This window comes from Ochlerotatus camptorhynchus, unplaced genomic scaffold, assembly GCF_037179485.1.
Source record: "Ochlerotatus camptorhynchus isolate MF236.1 unplaced genomic scaffold, CSIRO-AGI_Acam_v1.1 ptg000182l, whole genome shotgun sequence".
Classification (NCBI taxonomy): domain Eukaryota; kingdom Metazoa; phylum Arthropoda; class Insecta; order Diptera; family Culicidae; genus Ochlerotatus; species Ochlerotatus camptorhynchus.
This window is the reverse complement of record NW_027040672.1, coordinates 484,918-504,471: the sequence shown is the minus strand read 5'-3', so window position 1 is coordinate 504,471 and position 19,554 is coordinate 484,918. Positions and strand designations below refer to the sequence as shown.

Genomic DNA, 19,554 nt, shown 5'->3' with positions numbered 1-19,554 from the left:
TTTCTGAACCTATTGCCAAGAAAACAAAGTTGGGATGGGTTATATTCGGTACCAGCCGGAAATAACGCCGAAAACAAAAATCATGTGTTTGTAATGAATGAGGTGAATGAAGAAGAAAAATCAATGAAGGAGATTATGGCAGGTTACTTCTCTACATAAGCCTTTGGCGTAAAGGTACTTCAGAGCGAATTAATATCAAAATCAGACGAACATGCTCTAAAAATTATGCAAGAAACACGGAAACCAACTGATAAGGGTTACGAAATAGGTCTCTTGTGGAAAAATGATAAGGTCGAATTTCCAAATAGTTTTTCTACGGCTTTGAATAGCTTTCTGTTATTAGAGAAGAAATTAGAGAAGGATTCTTCTCTAAAAAAAAATGGTATAGTACACAAATTGATGAGTATGTAAGGAAAGGATATCTTAAAAAGCTAAGTCCTGATGAACATATGATTGAGACTCCGAAAACCTTTTACATACCTCATTTTATAACGACTAACCAAAGTAAACAACCGCCTAAACCAAGAATGGTATTTGATGCGGCAACTAAGATTGATGGAGTTTCTTTAAATTCACAATTATTAGCAGGACCTGACATGACAGAGTCAGCTCTTGATATAAAGATGAGATTTAGATGAGAAAATCAGAAAAGAAGTTCGAGAATCACAAAGAATGGTATCTCGAAAGCAACCTAATACAAGATTAGACATCTATGAAATGCAAGTAATGACCTTTGGAGCTACTTGCTCACCGGCTTGTATGCAATTTGTCAAGAATGAAAATGCTAAACAATTCATAAATGAAAGACCTAAGGCAGTTGAGGCTATAATTAAAAATCACTATGTAGATGATTATTTAGACAGCTTCAACGAAGTGAAAGAAGCTGTAAAAACTGTATCAGACATCATTCAGATACATGATAAAGCTAACTTCCGAATAAGGAATTTTATATCAATGTCGAAGTCCTGCTTGAAGCAATTACCAAATGATAGAATCTCTCCAATAAAGGAAGTGAAACTTGATGATAACGAAAATGTATATGAAAAGGTCCTGGAACACGCAAAACGATAAACTTACATTTAAAATCAACATTCCCAATTTAGTAATGTTGGAACCGACAAAAAGACAAGTGTTGTCTTTTATTATGAGTGTGTATGATCTTCTTGGGTTAATCGCACATATAACAATCGAATCTAAAATAATAATGCAAGATTTATGGCGACGTGGTATAGACTGGGATGATAAAATTCCCGATGACATAAATAAGATTTGGCAAACCTGGATTAATAGATTGTGTTCCTTATCTAAGATAAAAATCCCAAGATGTTACTCTTATTTTAAAGGCGTGATACGTCGAGAACTTCATGTTTTTTGCGACGCCTCACTGAACGCTTTCGCTACTGTTATATATATGAGAACAGTAAGCAAAGACGGCATTGATGTAACGATTGTTGCTGCCAAATCAAAGGTTGCTCCCACGAAAATAATGTCAATACCTCGTTTAGAACTACAAGCTGCTGTATTAGGGACAATATTATCTAATCCAGTACAGAAAGCATTAAGATTAAAAATAGACCAGGTTATATACTGGTCCGATTCAAAAACAGTCATAAGTTGGATCAAATCTGAATTAAGAAAGTTCAAACAATTCGTTCAATACCGTGTTAGTAAAATCCTCGAAAGCACCGTTGAATCACAATGGAAATATATTAGCAGCAAACCCGGCTGATGAAGGAACTAAAGTAAAACAATCGAAATCGTCTTGGATTGAAGGACCAGCGTTTTTGAAGCTGGACGAGAAACATTGGCCATCCGTGAATGGGGACAATCATAGTTCAGATTTAAGTCATGAAGAATTACGTCCCGTACATTCAATAAAGAGCATAAGCAAACCAAATTTAGATTGGCTGAACGTTAAATGGTGTTCGGATTGGAACCGTTTAAAAAGGTCTGTATGCATAACAATAAAATACATAGAGTGGCTTAGGTCTAAAACAAACAAAGAATTGAGATTCGATAAGACAATCAGTGCTGTTGATATGAATGCATTTCTGGTGTAATCTTTGGTTTCTGGTGTAAAGTGAAGTAGTCTTCACGTCTTTGGTGTAAAGTGAAGTAGTCCTAGTTACGGACTTGAAAATAACCGTGAACTAAAGTGATAATCCTAGTTACGGATTTGTAACTACGTGATTTGTGAGCAGAAAGTCCTAGTTACGGACTTGGAAGTGAATTGTAACAAATAGTCCTAGTTAAGGACGAAAGCGATTTGAACTTTTGAGAGTGTGCACAGTCCTAGTTACGGACTAAAACACCTAGACAGAAGATTTTGGTGTATCAACAATCAAGGATCAAAAGCCCTAGGACGCGACGGACGGTCGAACTAGGCATTATCAACAAACAAGGATCAAAAGCTCTAGGACGCGACGGACGGTCGAACTAGGCATTATCAACAGAATCGAAACCCAAGGACGCAACGAACGGTGGAGTTAGGCGTTTAGCATAAAAATATATATATATTTTTCTACTTATAAGGTAAAGAAAATTGTATATTAATCATGGCATCAAAGATAAAATACGTTCAAAATAAAAATGGCCATTGTCAATTATGTGACAAAATGCACACAATCGTTGAAACACATTCAGGAACTGGAAAAGGAGATTCAAGCTTTTAAGCGAACCTCTGAAAATACTCAAACTAAACAAAATTTGAAAATGATGAATTCTCATCAATCTTTTATGAAAGAGCTAGTTAACAGCCTCAAGTCGACAACATTCAGTCAGGATTCTGCTAGTGGATGCTCATCTGACAAATCGGATAAAATGATAAAAATTATTGCAAGGCAATCTCTGATGGATCATTCAAAATGTGGTCGAAATTTGAAACTTCATTTTCTGAAACTACAAAAGAAGGAGGATTTTCTAATTTAGAAAATTTGACTCGTCTTCAGAAACATCTGAAAGGAGATTATTGCGAACGCGACATTTGCTAATCAAGCAACATCATTAATTATCAAGTAAAGATCAGAGTATGGAAATAATTGTATTTCAGACAAACCATGTTTCCTCGTAAAGTAAAAACAGGTATAAGGATAACGTTTTGCAAAGAAAGTGGAACGAAATATTACAAGACTAGTTGTTTACTTAGGTCTATGTCTGCCGCGCTCAGGTATAAGCTTAGAATAGAGTTGTAGGATATGAACTGCACGATAGATAAGCGCATGCCAGAAGTGCGTATAGGGACACGTTCACATTTATATTTTTTAACCTGAATTTGAAAGCGTTGCGAGGTGGAAGTTTGTTACGTAAATTAGGAGAGAATGAAGGTGATAAATGTAGGAAGGAATCTAGTTTTTTAATGTTGTCTCATTTTCACCTACACATTAGATTAGGAAATTTTTCTACTCGAGGATCATTTTTAGGATAGAATTTCGCTATATAAGGGAAAAGAATTGTAGAATAAAGTTAGTTCATAAGTGATACTCAATGCGGCTGTAAAGTTGTTTTCATCCGAAAACTCCTTGGTAAGTTTCTAGTTCAAGAAATACTGTAGATTCCCAAAGTAGAATAGGCTCTCACAATAGTTAGAGCTCTTGGGCATAAAATCTCAAAGGTATTTCTGAGCTAAAAACTATATTTCCAATTGATTGAGACTCTCTCCACTCAATAAGTATAGGCTCTCACCCTTGTAGAGCAAGTAGCTTTGAGTCCTGCGGGAATTTCAATAAAATTGAAAATAGCAAGGTTTCCAACTTGCAGTTGGTCGAGTACTCCTTCGCCCGACAAATAAAATAAATTGTTAGCAGTGATAGCGTTCCTTCGCACGTGTAAATCGATCGCGTCGCTAACAGAGTCCGTACAAAGGGTTTATGAAAAAACACAACTAATGAACAAACAACTACAGGCACAAATACATAAGCTATATGAAGGAATACATTATTTAGATCATGGCAATTCTATGTACGATTCAGAGCATCTACATGGAAGATTAATAGAAACATCGATGTTAGCAAAACAGATGGTTGAGGAGATTATAAATAAGTACCGACGAATAAGAACCTTTCCGCTAACGACAAGCGATTTGAAAAAGGTCAAACAAAATATTTCAAACACATTATCTTTCGGTTATAAATTATTCGACCATCCCTCAGCTATAAAATATGAAACTAAAATAATGCAAGTTACTCTGATTATTATTGTAATGAATATAATTCTTATCAGTACAGAAAATTTTGAAGTATTTCACGTCATAGCTATTCCAAATATAGTTAATAGGACAAAAATTGTAACATCAAATGCAATGATAGCTATAAACTCACACGGAGAATTTTTTTACCCTACGACAAAATTGGAAAAAATCAATCACACTCATTTTATTATCAGCCAACCTGAAATTATAAGAAAACCAGATTGCATAGCAGCATCATTGCAGCACGTTAAAAGCGAAGATAGATGTTCAACAGAAAGATTGTCAGTAAAATACTCAAAATTGATCAAAATGTCAAAAACCAACACAGTATTGTATTATACAAACAACCCAAAAGAGATAATTATTCACTGTGATAATACAGTCATTTCTCCACCATATGAAGCTGCTATTGTTACTATGGATCCAGATTGTACAATTAAATCGAATTTTCGAACTATTCATGCTAATATGAAAAATGAATCAAAGAAGATGATAACTTTTTTTCAGCCAAGAGCTGTTATCAATTTAGATAAAAACATTGAAACCAATACATACATTCAGGAAGAACAGGCAGATGCGGATATCGACAACATAGAAGAATTAATTAATGAAAATTCTACGTTTCATTATTACCAACCGTATTCCTGAGTTGCAGTAATAATACTAATAATCATTTGTATACTAAGTATCTGGGTCTATCTAAAATACTATCGAAATAATCAATGTATCGCCCAGGCAAACATTCAAATGAACGAAGTGTTCAATCAACCTATAAACCGAAGTAATCAAAATTCAGTTTTTTACCCACGCAGTATAGAAACACAAGAAGAACAACTTTAATTCAGCACATATTTTTTAGTAAATCTATAGGATAGATTTACGAGGGTGGGAATGTTGCAGACAAGGCAATATAATTATAAGACAGAACTGCCTGAAGATCGATCAGTCCATTTTTCTTGACAATAACAAACGATTAGAAAATCTACCTCTTAATTAGCCCTCTTGATTTGATAAAGTCTAGGTAGCTCGTTAAAGAACAGCCTTTAAAACATTACAATACTAGAAAAGGGTAACAAGGCGAGGTAGATAACGGAAAAGGGTGCTGCCTGGCAGATCATATTTCACTCAGGTAATCATAGGTAAATTTTTCCAAAACATTAGTCATAAGAGTTGGTTGGAAATGCTAACATGAAGCTTTAGTGTGATGATTTATTAGCTAGAGAATGATCTTTAGAAGAATGTAGGTGGATAGTTCCGTTAGAGTACGGCAGTATGAAAATTGAATAGAAGTTGAAAATGAGCGAAGGGCCATTAAAGCGACAGTTTTCAAGATGACGCACATTTTTGCCTAGCCCGTACGATGTACGCGGGGACTTGAAGTATGTCTCCAAGTCCACAGGCAAAAATGTGCGTCCCTCTTGTTGCTCATAAACTGACTGCGGCTGTGGAATAGTTCTAGCGACGTTTTCATCACTACCTAAAGCCCCACGTCGCGAGAGCATTTCCAGTCGATGGTGTGTTATAATGCAGTTCTTCTTTACCCAACTATTGTGTTGCTCCTCTCGTCATGACCAACGTGATCATCTCATCTGATCTTGCCTGTGGACTTGGAGACATACTTCAAGTCCCCGCGTACATCGTACGGGCTAGGCAAAAATGTGCGTCATCTTGAAAACTGTCGCTTTAATGGCCCTTCGCTCATTTTCAACTTCTATTCAATTTTCATACTGCCGTACTCTAACGGAACTATCCACCTACATTCTTCTAAAGATCATTCTCTAGCTAATAAATCATCACACTAAAGCTTCATGTTAGCATTTCCAACCAACTCTGAAAATCGTTAACTTCGCGTATGAAGTAACATAAAAAAAAAAAAAAAAAAAAAACACTTTGAATTAGTCATAAGAAAATCATGTATCATTGTTGGGAACGCGACGAATTAATTAGTTCTATTCAAAATAATGATTATTGTTTTCACCTCTCTTTGAAATAAAAATAATGAACATATCACCAGCTAGGCGCAGGCAACAAAAGCGCAAGCAATAAATATTTCTCTATGCGCATTACCTGGTAACTTTTAAAGAATGAAGTGATTACCTGCCTAGAAGAAGGAAATGTGTCGTAAATAAAGATTGTTGGAAAAACCCCAGAAGATGGAAATGTGCCATAGAAAAAAATAGCAAGGAATTTACCTACGACACATTATACGAAGGACTAGATCACCCATTAGATTTTACCTGTTAAACTTTTTAGGTTTAAGATTAGCTATATAAGGAAAATGAATTGTTAAATAAAGTTAGTTCGTTGGTAAGGCTCAATCGGTCCATTTGTGAAGTCCGAACAATCCCTTTCGTAAGTGTTTTCATCAGGTATCGTTTTAATTCATTCGTCGAAGAAGCACAAGCCTACGTTTTAGTGAGGTCTTAGCCTTTGAGTTGAATTGAAGGTTGATCTTGATGCTAAGATACTTTTTTCAGTTTGTTAAAGTTTCCAATTATTCAGATATAGCTCACTTTGGTAGAGCAACTATCCTATAAGTTTAAAAGAACTTTAATATAATTGAGAATTGAAAGTTGTGTCTAAGCAATCCTGACGAATTGAGCGCACCATTAAAAACCGTTCGCCGCGAACGTCTATCCTTCGCGTTTCATTGGTTCAATAAGTGCTGAAGTTTTCAAAGTCTTCGCGTCGCGAACAATCATATTTGTAAGAAATAAAGTCAGTCTAAATTTGAGTCTCAATCAGTCTCAGTTATTAGAGTCTTAAAGCTCGAACTTGCTTCTTATTACAAACTCGCAATCCGAAAGCTTTGTTGTAGTGTAGCTCTGACCTTGGAATAGCCTTCCGAATGCGTGAAGGAACTGACCAAGAAAATTAGAATTGTAAAACAACATTGCCATTTAAGGCGATAAAAAATAGTAAATTTGAGGTAGTTGTAATTCCGAGCCTTCGCCGGTTAACTAACCAAGACTCAGAATTTACACCTAGGCTAAGTCACGTTGTAAACATTCTATAAAAAAGTAACGAGAAAATATTCGAAAAGAGCATTCCATAAGTTTGTCTATGGCTAGAAGGACACGTTACCTGTCTGCAAGATATCACCGACCACACTGTGAAGTCTAAGTACAGTTAAGTACAGTTAACATTCGATCTTCAATCCATCCTGAAACTTAAATACACTCGATCATTTATTGCAACAGAGCAAATGTTTCTTTTTTTAAGAGAAACTAGGTTCTAAACAAAAAATATATGTAAAGAAAATAGAAAGAAGGAACACTTTAGCTGTGAATATTTAAAAAACCAAGAAGAACTCCTAATTTTATTTTGGGAATCGTTGTTTTTTTTTGTAATCTTTATTTAAGAGATTTTTAGCCATATTCATCTCTCGGAAATCGTTGTTAAAATTAGGAGGATTTAAAAGACATTTTTCCAACTCAAAAAAAAAAAACCTTTGAAGTTGGTTTGTCAAATTATAAAATACATGATGCGCTACTTATCGCAGTTGATTCTTTTATTTTCATAGACAAACCTCTGTTTGAATGAAGCCGTCAAATTTTAATGACAATTGCTACGTATAGGACACAATGTCAACAATCAAACGCCAGTTGGCATTCTGTACGAAAATAAAATACATTTGATCTTCAATCCACCCTGAAACTTAAATACACACGTTCAATTATACAAACTGTACCATAAGAAACAAGACAACGAACAAAGAAACAATGGTACATAAGAATAGAAAACAAATCACACTCAAGCTCGTTATTCGAAAGATTAAAATGAATTTGATTCACCAGTGAAGGGCTGGAGAAAGAAGTATACAAACATGTATGAATAAATAATTAACACTCCGAATACGAACAGCCTCAACTAAAATGTATAACGGCAAATTGACAATGTTTGAAAAATCATTACTCAGCAATTTATTGCTAAATTTTAAACTTATTGATACCAAATAAATCATTGAAGTGAAATGGCGCTAATAAATTTCAAATTCGTCAATAAATGGCTGAGCATGATTGTTCAAACATTGCCAATTTGCCGTTACACATTTTACCGGACGCATCGTGTTCGCAGTGTTAATTACCCAGGCAGCCAGAAAAAATTAATGGACCTAATTGAAGCTTGAGTAATATTACAATAAAGTTTTATCTGAAGTACAGGACCTAGTAGACTGCTCCCAACTCAACAATTCTGCAACAACAAGAAGAACTCACTACACTGATATAAACGGAAATGCACTCTTAGAAAACACCACCTTCAAGAACTAATTGTCAACTATGAAGTCTGTCAGCAATGCAGTGCTGTTAAATAGTGTCAAAAGAGTATCAAGTTAGTACCTATTAAAACCTACCTATTACCAACGTACGAGAAAACAGTCCGTACAGGCAACAACGTTTAGGCATAGTTTCTGCTTCAATGTTATACCTGAGATAAGCTAGGTTTAACGGTTTCAAAAATAAACTACTCAGTTTTCCAATACATTATACACTGTAACTGCAAAATACTCAGTAATGGCTATAAGGTATGCATTTTTGAAGGAAAATACCCATTAAATGAGTAAAATGTTACCCATTTATGAGTAATTGTTACTACAAAAATGAGTTACAGATATTCGTTAGTGGGAAAACACTTTACTCATTTAATAAGTAGTTCCATTTTCTCTTGAAAATCTTTACATTATAGCCATTATTGAGTATTTTACAATTCCCAAAATCTACCCACAGGGAATGAATTAAGGAAATGGACGACTGTTTATTTTACCCTGTCTAATTCAAAATTTAACAAGATGACTCAATCAATACCGCTGACTTGACCCTGGAGAAATCAACAGTTCCCCTCGCAGCGATAAATTCATTGAAATTGAAGATCAACGTTGCGGGACGATCGATACCAGCAATTATTGCGATCAATGACAGATAAATTGCACCTGGGATATGCAACCGGAAAACATCAAGCTGAACAGTTAAAGCAGTTTTAAAAAAGTAAAATAGATTTAAAGATGGATTTAAAACATCAAAACAACCTCAATGTCGTTTGTGCGATAAAGAAGACGAATTTGACAATTTGGTAGCTTGTGATGACTGTGAATGCTGGTTTCGAGGTACGAATGATAAGAAAATTCAAAATTCTAAAGCATTCGAAGAGCTAATAAAAATGATAAAGATAGCTTCGGAAGAAAATCAGACACTCAATAAGTTATGAAAAGGATCCCATGAACAATCTGCCACTTTCATAAACATTCGACAAGGTAGCCGAGGTCCAGGACAAGACGCAACAACCCAACGCAACATATAAACACGACGCAAAGCTACCAGTAAACAACATACGAAAGGACGACGTAACGCTACGAGTAAACACACGCAAGATGGAACCATATGGACTGGAACGGAATGACGGAACACCACTGGAGCCGGAGTGGTTAGAGCTATAGCTAGAACAGGAAAATAGGAAGGAAGTAGGATAAACAAGATAAATCTTTTAAAATAGAAGTGAAATAGGAAATAAACATCATTCTTGGTTTAGTGTCGTAAGCGATAACTTTGCGTTTGATACTTTTCATAAAACCCCGAAACCCATGACTAAACTAATATATTCTCCGTCAATCTATGATGGATTTACCTATATTTGAGGAGTCTTATACAGCATGGCTCAGATTAAAACAAAAGTTTTTCACGTAGGAATACGCCTTTCTTTACTATACTGGAAGTCACATTAAGGAATCGAAAATGAGGCATGTAACGAAAACGGGGTGTGTTTTCAAACGCATATTTCTCCATCGCATTAATGTGTAATATGTCATGCAGTATGCCATTCGACGGAGAATTTATCCAGCATTTTAGGCATATAATACAAATAGTGAAAATAGTTAAACAATTAAGAAATTTAACGAAAATTGGAATTTGTCTTTCCTAACAGAGATCACATGGTTGGTATCAAACGAACCGAAGCCACATTTCCATTCGATCTTCGGACGTGTTCGTATCGTTCATCACGAAGCAGCTCAGCACAGGAACTGGAAGAAAAGCTCACCGCAAGCAGCTTACCAAGGCTGCCTGCCAGAGCGCTCCGAAACCACACCGCCACAGTTGCTCGTTATCATCATTAGTATGACTAACCGCCCGAGGATACAACTCCGTTATTGCGAGATCAGCTATAATTACACAGAGAACCAATTGGCGTTGCTTGGGACTAGTGATCTAAAACTAAGCAATACCAACGCCGGCCACGCCCGAATACTGGTCAAGAAAGGAATGGGTAGGAATATGTTGACGAAATACTCGCTTTAATGAAAGCCTCTGCACTTCCACGAGAAATCACTGGGATGTTGGATGAAAGAGTTGGGATTGCAGTAGGATTCGTGTTGGTAATCGATATGCAGAATTGATGTCCTAACGATTCAATAGCGCGAAGGAGCTTGGTTTTGGACCTAAGTCAGCAAAATAACTATTGCTGTTGGTGCAACTCCACTTGGTTATTTGGCTGAGATCATTCCTTTTTATTTATTTATACAGTAACCCCAGGGATATCGTTCGGACATCAATTCAACTTATCGTTTACCAAAACGAGCCCTGCTGCAAACCCTACATCCCAGTGACTCCTCGTGGAAGTGCAGAGGATTTCTCGGCTTCCATCAAAGCGAGTGTCACGTCTACACATTCCTACCCATTCCTTTCTTGAACTGCGTTCAGGCGCGGCTAGCGCTGGTATTGCCTAATTTGAGATCACCAGTTTGTATACATTGAGGATGATTGCTAGTCCCAGTCTATTGATTCTCTGTGTAATTACAGCTGATCTGGCAATAACAGAGTAGCAACCGTGGACGGTCAATCAAGCTCAAGCTTAATAGTCGGTAATTGATGGATACAATCCCTGTCGATAGAAGAATAAGAACCATGATCATACCTTCTGAAGAGAAGGAATCTCAGGTAGAAAAGGTTCTAGGTATCTATTGGAATACAGAAAAGGATTTTATCATTAATCAGAACAAACTAGCAGATACCCAACAAACCGCGAAGTATTGGCGTTCCTGATGTCCGTGTATGACCCACTTGGATTAATTAGTAATATTACAAGACACGGTAAAATACTTTGCCAAGAATTACATGTATCGTCTACTGATTGGGATGATGATATACCAAACAACTTGGAACAACTGGATTTATTTGATCAAATCAACCGAGAATATTTCGATTCCAAGATGCATTTCAACAGAGGAAGCTACGTCACTGGAATTACACATATTTGTGCATGCATTAGAAGATGCTTACGCAGCATGCGTTTATACAAAATGTAAGACCAAGGAATCTTATTGTGTTAGACTCTTAACAGCAAAATCAAGAGTGAGTCCAATAAAGCCGATTTCCATTCCCAGATTGGAATTACAAGGAGCCTTGTTAGGTACAAGATTAATGACCTTTGTGAAAGAACAGCTTCGTGTTACATATCGAAAGTTACTATATGAGTTCGTCAGGATATTTAGATTAGTAAGATTAGAGGAAGAAAGGAAGTTTTCTAGACAGACATTGTTGGGAACGCGACGAATTAATTAGTTCTATTCAAAATAATGATTATTGTTTTCACCTCTCTTTGAAATAAAAATAATAAATATATCACCAGCTAGGCGCAGGCAACAAAAGCGCAAGCAATAAATATTTCTCTATGCGCATTACCTGGTAACTTTTAAAGAATGAAGTGATTACCTGCCTAGAAGAAGGAAATGTGTCGTAAATAAAGATTGTTGGAAAAACCCCAGAAGGAGCAACTATCCTATAAGTTTAAAAGAACTTTAATATAATTGAGAATTGAAAGTTGTGTCTAAGCAATCCTGACGGATTGAGCGCACCATTAAACACCGTTCGCCGCGAACGTCTATCCTTCGCGTTTCATTGGTTCAATAAGTGCTGAACAAAGTTTTCAAAGTCTTCGCGTCGCGAACATTGGTGGCTCCAGAGAGGAACAGTAGATCTCACACGAAAATTGAATGGTGTAAATGCCAACATTTAAGATCGTTACCTAAAAAGTCACGATAAATCAAGTGAACAGTTAAAGATCGTTAAGAAAAACGAAGTGAGTGTTGAATTTAAAGAAGTTTAAAGAAAGCAAAATGTCGACCTTCTTCGTTGAAAACAAAAACGGACATTGCCAGTTATGCACAAACAGCGATGAAAAAGAAAATATGGTCGGATGTGATGAGTGTGCAAGGTGGTTTCACATTAGTTGCGCAAAGCTCACACGTGAACCAACAAAAGAAGAAAGTTGGATTTGTGTCAAATGTGTATGGATTAAAGAACATGAGTTTAAACAAAAAGAACAACTCCATATACAACAAGGGCAAATTAAAAAATTACAAGAACAAGTTAAAAATCTTACGGAAATCAAACTTGAAAATCCAAAGCCAGACGATGTTCTCAGCATGCAAGTCGAAGCAATGGCTGGTGTGATAAAAGCGATTCAGAATATGAATCAAGAGCAACAACAAGCAAAGAAGAAAAAACAAGAAGAATCGGAAGATCCTAGCTGGACGGTATTTCACGTCCAGCACTGATGAGCTTGCCAAAATTCAACGGTTCAGCGAAGGACTGGACGAAATTTAAATTTGGAGATTTCGCGAGTATAAGATTAATGGCTGCAAAGACAAGAGTAGCACCCGTTCGTAAAATCTCAATCCCAAGATTAGAGCTTCAAGCTGCAATCCTAGGAACACGATTATCGAATACGGTACAACAAGAAATGAGATTACAACCTCTCAGGAGTATATTTTGGTCAGATTCACAAACAGTGTTATCATGGATACACTCTGATCATCGAAAGTATAAACCATTCGTAGCATATCGTGTTGGGGAAATACTCGAAACAACTAAAACAGAGCAATGGCCATCAGAGTCTAACCCTGCGGATGAAGGAACAAAGGAAACATCAGGAGAATCCAAATGGCTGACAGGACCAACCTTTTTGAAGAGACCTGAACAAAATTGGCCACAATCCAGGTTCATGAGAAATACCGAGGAAGAGATTAAAAATTCAGTTATGTTTCATGGATATGATGATCCAGAGTTTGAATTTATTCAAGAGCATCGTTATTCGAATTGGAACAAATTGGTACATCACATAAGCATTCTAAAAAAGTTCGCAGACTGGATAAAAAATAAGAATAATTTCAACGCACACATCAACTACGGCGATAGAAAAGCAGCCGAACGAGCGATTATACGAAAAGCACAATGGGACGACTTTACCGAGGAAATGGAGGACTTAACAAAAAATGGGCATTTGACAAAATCCAGCAAGTTATCAGAATTAACTCCAATGCTGAACGAATATGGAGTCATGGTATCACGCAGTCGATTACAAAATACCAAGATAGTTCCATTATCAGTAAGGCAACCAGTAATCTTGTCTAACAAAAATCACGTTACAAGATTAATCATGAGGATGTATCATGAAAAATACCTTCATCAAGGAAATAACGTCGTGTTGGGAGCAGTACATCAAAAATATTGGATTTTAAGATCCAGAGTGGTATTAAACAATGTAAAAGCCAATTGCCAACAGTGTAAAAATAGAAAAGCAACACCAATTCCTCCTCAAATGCCAGCCTTGCCAGAATGTCGTCTAAATATTTATGCCCACCCATTTTCACACACTGGTGTGGATTATTTTGGACCTATCGAAGTGATAGTTAAGCGTTCCATTGAAAAAAGATGGGGAGGAATGTTTACCTGTTTAACGACACGTGCTACGCATATTGAGTTAGCTGATCGGCTGGATACTGATGCATTCATCATGTGCTTACGAAATTTCCAGAATAGGAGAGGAAAAATCACTCATATTTATAGTGATAACGGCACAAATTTTGTAGGAGCAGAAAAGGAATTAAATTCACTCGTAATAGAAATAAACAACAAAATGAGCAGAGGTGAAGCAGCCGCTATGGAAATATCTTGGTCATTCAATCCACCAGCAGCATCACATTTCGGAGGTGTATGGGAACGTCTCATACAAATAATAAAGAATTGTCTTTATGAAATGTTTCAAGCATGTAAAAATCGAAAACTACAGCTAGAAGTACTAAGATCGGCATTAATTCAAGCTGAATTCATACTCAATTCACGTCCTCTTACTCACATACCTATTGAGAATATTGAAGAAGAAGTGCTAACGCCATTTCACTTTCTTATTGGTAGAGCAGGTGAATACTCACCACCGTATGATCCATCGGCAGGAGAGCTGTCTCGAGATAAATGGAGATTAGGGGCTGTTCATAAACTACGTAGACAGTTTAGGGGGGGGGGGGGGGGTTGAGAATTATCCACGGCCCATACAAATTTTAATTTTTTTGTATGGACAATTGTCTACGCAGGGGGAGGGGGGGGTCAAGAATCCCAAAAAACTGTCTACGTAGTTTATGAACAGACCCTTAGTACAACACTATGCACGACATTTTTGGGATAGGTGGAGGAAAGAGTACCTACCAACCATAATAAAACGACAAAAATGGACTAGCAAGGCAGAACCAATAAAGGAAGATGACATCGTGCTGATAACGGATAATAATACACCTCATTACCAGTGGCTTAAGGGACGAGTCATTAAAACGCATACAGCATCAGACGGCCAAGTCCGTTCCGTGGACATTCAAACGGCAAAAGGTATATATAAAAGACCATCAGTAAAGGTAGCTGTACTGGATGTAAAAGGAGAAGTCATAAAAAAGAACAACACAAGTCAGTTAACAGAAGAACATCAAGTAAATCACCATCGTGAAGAAGGATTTAGACAACAACGGCAACCAAAAGGATCAAAACGGCATTACAATCCGTTTAGTAAGGAGATTATAATTAACCCTGAAAAAAATATTCCAAGCGAACAGGAGGACCTACCGATTGTATCAAAAGCTAAGATCAATTTCGATTCGTGGGGAAAACGTCAAAAAATCGACATCGATAAGGTCAAAGAGATAAGGGACACAATATCCGCAATGAAGCCTTCACGATCTAAAAAACCATGTATAATAAGAGCAACATATTGGCATATCGCAATAATGATGTTTTTATGGTGCTTATGCTCTGCACTCGGATTACAAACTCACGGATTGATTGCGTATGATTGTGCGAGTCCTGAGATAAATATGACTAGCTATTCGCTAACGGACGTGTCATCCTGTTTACCATCATCAAAGAATTTATCAAGCATCGAAATGCCAATCCAAGTATTGCAGCGCAACACAATGAGTACTACAATAGTATATCAATGTAAAGTAATCATCAAGAGATCCATCCGGCATTGTGGAATGCATTCACACACCTCAGACTACGAACGTGGATATTCCTATGTGGTAAAGGAATTCACTGCGGAGGAGTGCAGAAACACACATCTAACGGGATCTGTAACACTAACTCATAACAGCAGAATAGATGAACTGAAGAGAAATACTACCACTAGAGGCAAAACATTGGTCGTAGGAAGTTTATGGGGTAGTTCATGCAGCGGTGGAGAATACAAAACTCCTGAGTACACATGGACAAATGCGTTAGTTTACTTTGAGTATGAGATCGCTCTATACAACTACGAAGCCACAGTAGACAACGAAAATGACCAAATACTTCTACGACATGGAATAGTGTGTCCATATTCGCATGGGAAGTGTTTAGATTCTGAAGACGGATATTCCACTTGGGATATAAGTTTAAACAAAAAATGCGAAGAATCAGATTTCGAAGTTATCTATGAAGGTCATGTCAACAAAACTATTAACATGGATTCCGACAGAAAAGATCAACAAATTGTGTATACATCGATATCGGATTCGCATTTATTCTCCATAAAAACAAAAGGAAGTACAAAAATCTGTGGTTACACTGGTTATAGTACTGATCATCCCAGGATATTTATTTTGGAATCGGTCGAATTCAAATCACCCTTTCATCGGAGAGCATCAAACGCAAAGAACCATGATCTTTTCACATATTTCAACTCAAAGATTACATTAGTTGAAAATTACATTGGGCAGCAATTAAACGACGTGTATACCACAGTAATGACAGAAATGTGCAAATTAGACAAAGCATTGTTAGAGACAAAGTTAACACTAGCTCGTTTAAATCCAACAGAATTCGTAACCAGCCTAATGAGAAGATCTGGATTTACAGCAGTAGTAGCAGGTGAAGTGCTGCACGTGTTAGAATGCAAGCCGGTCTACGTGAAGCCCTTTGCTATGGATAGATGCTATCAAGAGCTACCGGTCAAACATGGAAATGTAACGATGTTTTTGACACCGGTCACACGTACATTACAGATCAGAGGTACGGAAATCGAATGTACACCATTGCTTCCAGCAAAGTTTCAATTCGGCGGAAGATGGTTTACCATTGATGGTAGAATAAGAGAAGCAATTCCACATCAAAAATTTACAACGGATTTAATAACGAAATGGACTTACACACCGTTACCTAATCTGATGGAAAGCGGTGTATATGACAACGACAGTTTGCAAAAAATGCGTAGCATGATATATGACCAAGGAGATCGGCGAATTGCATCCAATATTGTTCACAAGATATTGACCGGACATAACCCAAGTCGGCAAGGCTTTTACTTCGACGCATTAGTATCGGAAAAAATTATTGACAACGTCATCAATAAATATTGGAGTAAATTAATTTCATGGTCAACATGGCTAGGAAACTTGACTTCAACAGCGATTGGACTCTACGTAATTGGACGGAGCATAAAATTCATCATTGACACGGTAATGCATGGAAGAATTCTCTACGACGTCTACGGTTTCGGATGGCAGTTAATAGCATCATTCTGGGATTCAATGACATCATTTTTAACCCACCGGAACACGCTCAGGAATATTCAGAAGACAACGACTAGAGAATATGATGACAAGATGATAAACGAGCCAACCGTTTTCTCCAAGACGACTGCACCATCAGAAGATGAAGCTAATACGGATTCTCCGTATCGAGGACCAATTTACCCACGAATACCAAACAAATGAAGAAGACAAAAACGAGGATGTGGTAACTGCAAAGGAAGCTGAACATAAACATACTTTATTTTTTAATTATAAAATAAATAAATAAATAAAATTAATATCACATACAGTTCAAAAAGAAATTGAAGATCACGATTTGTAGAGAATAAAAGGCATTTATGATTTATGATTAGAAGAAACTATCGTCGCTAATAAATGAGTAAATTAATTGAATTTACGGAGGCCGGAATGTTGGGAACGCGACGAATTAATTAGTTCTATTCAAAATAATGATTATTGTTTTCACCTCTCTTTGAAATAAAAATAATGAACATATCACCAGCTAGGCGCAGGCAACAAAAGCGCAAGCAATAAATATTTCTCTATGCGCATTACCTGGTAACTTTTAAAGAATGAAGTGATTACCTGCCTAGAAGAAGGAAATGTGTCGTAAATAAAGATTGTTGGAAAAACCCCAGAAGATGGAAATGTGCCATAGAAAAAAATAGCAAGGAATTTACCTACGACACATTATACGAAGGACTAGATCACCCATTAGATTTTACCTGTTAAACTTTTTAGGTTTAAGATTAGCTATATAAGGAAAATGAATTGTTAAATAAAGTTAGTTCGTTGGTAAGGCTCAATCGGTCCATTTGTGAAGTCCGAACAATCCCTTTCGTAAGTGTTTTCATCAGGTATCGTTTTAATTCATTCGTCGAAGAAGCACAAGCCTACGTTTTAGTGAGGTCTTAGCCTTTGAGTTGAATTGAAGGTTGATCTTGATGCTAAGATACTTTTTTCAGTTTGTTAAAGTTTCCAATTATTCAGATATAGGAATAAGCTCTCACTTTGGTAGAGCAACTATCCTATAAGTTTAAAAGAACTTTAATATAATTGAGAATTGAAAGTTGTGTCTAAGCAATCCTGACGAATTGAGCGCACCATTAAAAACCGTTCGCCGCGAACGTCTATCCTTCGCGTTTCATTGGTTCAATAAGTGCTGAAGTTTTCAAAGTCTTCGCGTCGCGAACAATCATATTTGTAAGAAATAAAGTCAGTCTAAATTTGAGTCTCAATCAGTCTCAGTTATTAGAGTCTTAAAGCTCGAACTTGCTTCTTATTACAAACTCGCAATCCGAAAGCTTTGTTGTAGTGTAGCTCTGACCTTGGAATAGCCTTCCGAATGCGTGAAGGAACTGACCAAGAAAATTAGAATTGTAAAACAACATTGCCATTTAAGGCGATAAAAAATAGTAAATTTGAGGTAGTTGTAATTCCGAGCCTTCGCCGGTTAACTAACCAAGACTCAGAATTTACACCTAGGCTAAGTCACGTTGTAAACATTCTATAAAAAAGTAACGAGAAAATATTCGAAAAGAGCATTCCATAAGTTTGTCTATGGCTAGAAGGACACGTTACCTGTCTGCAAGATATCACCGACCACACTGTGAAGTCTAAGTACAGTTAAGTACAGTTAACATTCGATCTTCAATCCATCCTGAAACTTAAATACACTCGATCATTTATTGCAACAGAGCAAATGTTTCTTTTTTTAAGAGAAACTAGGTTCTAAACAAAAAATATATGTAAAGAAAATAGATAGAAGGAACACTTTAGCTGTGAATATTTAAAAAACCAAGAAGAACTTCTAATTTTATTTTGGGAATCGTTGTTTTTTTTGTAATCTTCATTTAAGAGATTTTTAGCCATATTCATCTCTCGGAAATCGTTGTTAAAATTAGGAGGATTTAAAAGACATTTTTCCAACTCAAAAAAAAACCTTTGAAGTTGGTTTGTCAAATTATAAAATACATGATGCGCTACTTATCGCAGTTGATTCTTTTATTTTCATAGACAAACCTCTGTTTGAATGAAGCCGTCAAATTTTAATGACAATTGCTACGTATAGGACACAATGTCAACAATCAAACGCCAGTTGGCATTCTGTACGAAAATAAAATACATTTGATCTTCAATCCACCCTGAAACTTAAATACACACGTTCAATTATACAAACTGTACCATAAGAAACAAGACAACGAACAAAGAAACAATAGTACATAAGAATAGAAAACAAATAACACTCAAGCTCGTTATTCGAAAGATTAAAATGAATTTGATTCACCAGTGAAGGACTGGAGAAAGAAGTATACAAACGTATATGAATAATTAATTAAAACTCCGAATACGAACAGCCTCAACTAAAATGTATAACGGCAAATTGACAATGTTTGAAAAATCATTACTCAGCAATTTATTGCTAAATTTTAAACTTATTGATACCAAATAAATCATTGAAGTCAAATGGCGCTAATAGACTTCAAATTCGTCAATAAATGGTTGAGCTATGATTGTTCAAACATTGCCAATTTGCCGTTAC

At 36.4% G+C, this 19,554-nt stretch overlaps 1 protein-coding gene across 2 annotated transcripts in view; it reads right to left on the bottom strand.

Moving 5' to 3' along the window:
• LOC135702016 (DNA-dependent protein kinase catalytic subunit-like) overlaps positions 1–19,554 on the bottom strand; it is a 253,136-nt gene that overhangs the window by 61,660 nt on the left and 171,922 nt on the right. The gene's annotated exons all lie outside the window — the stretch shown is intronic.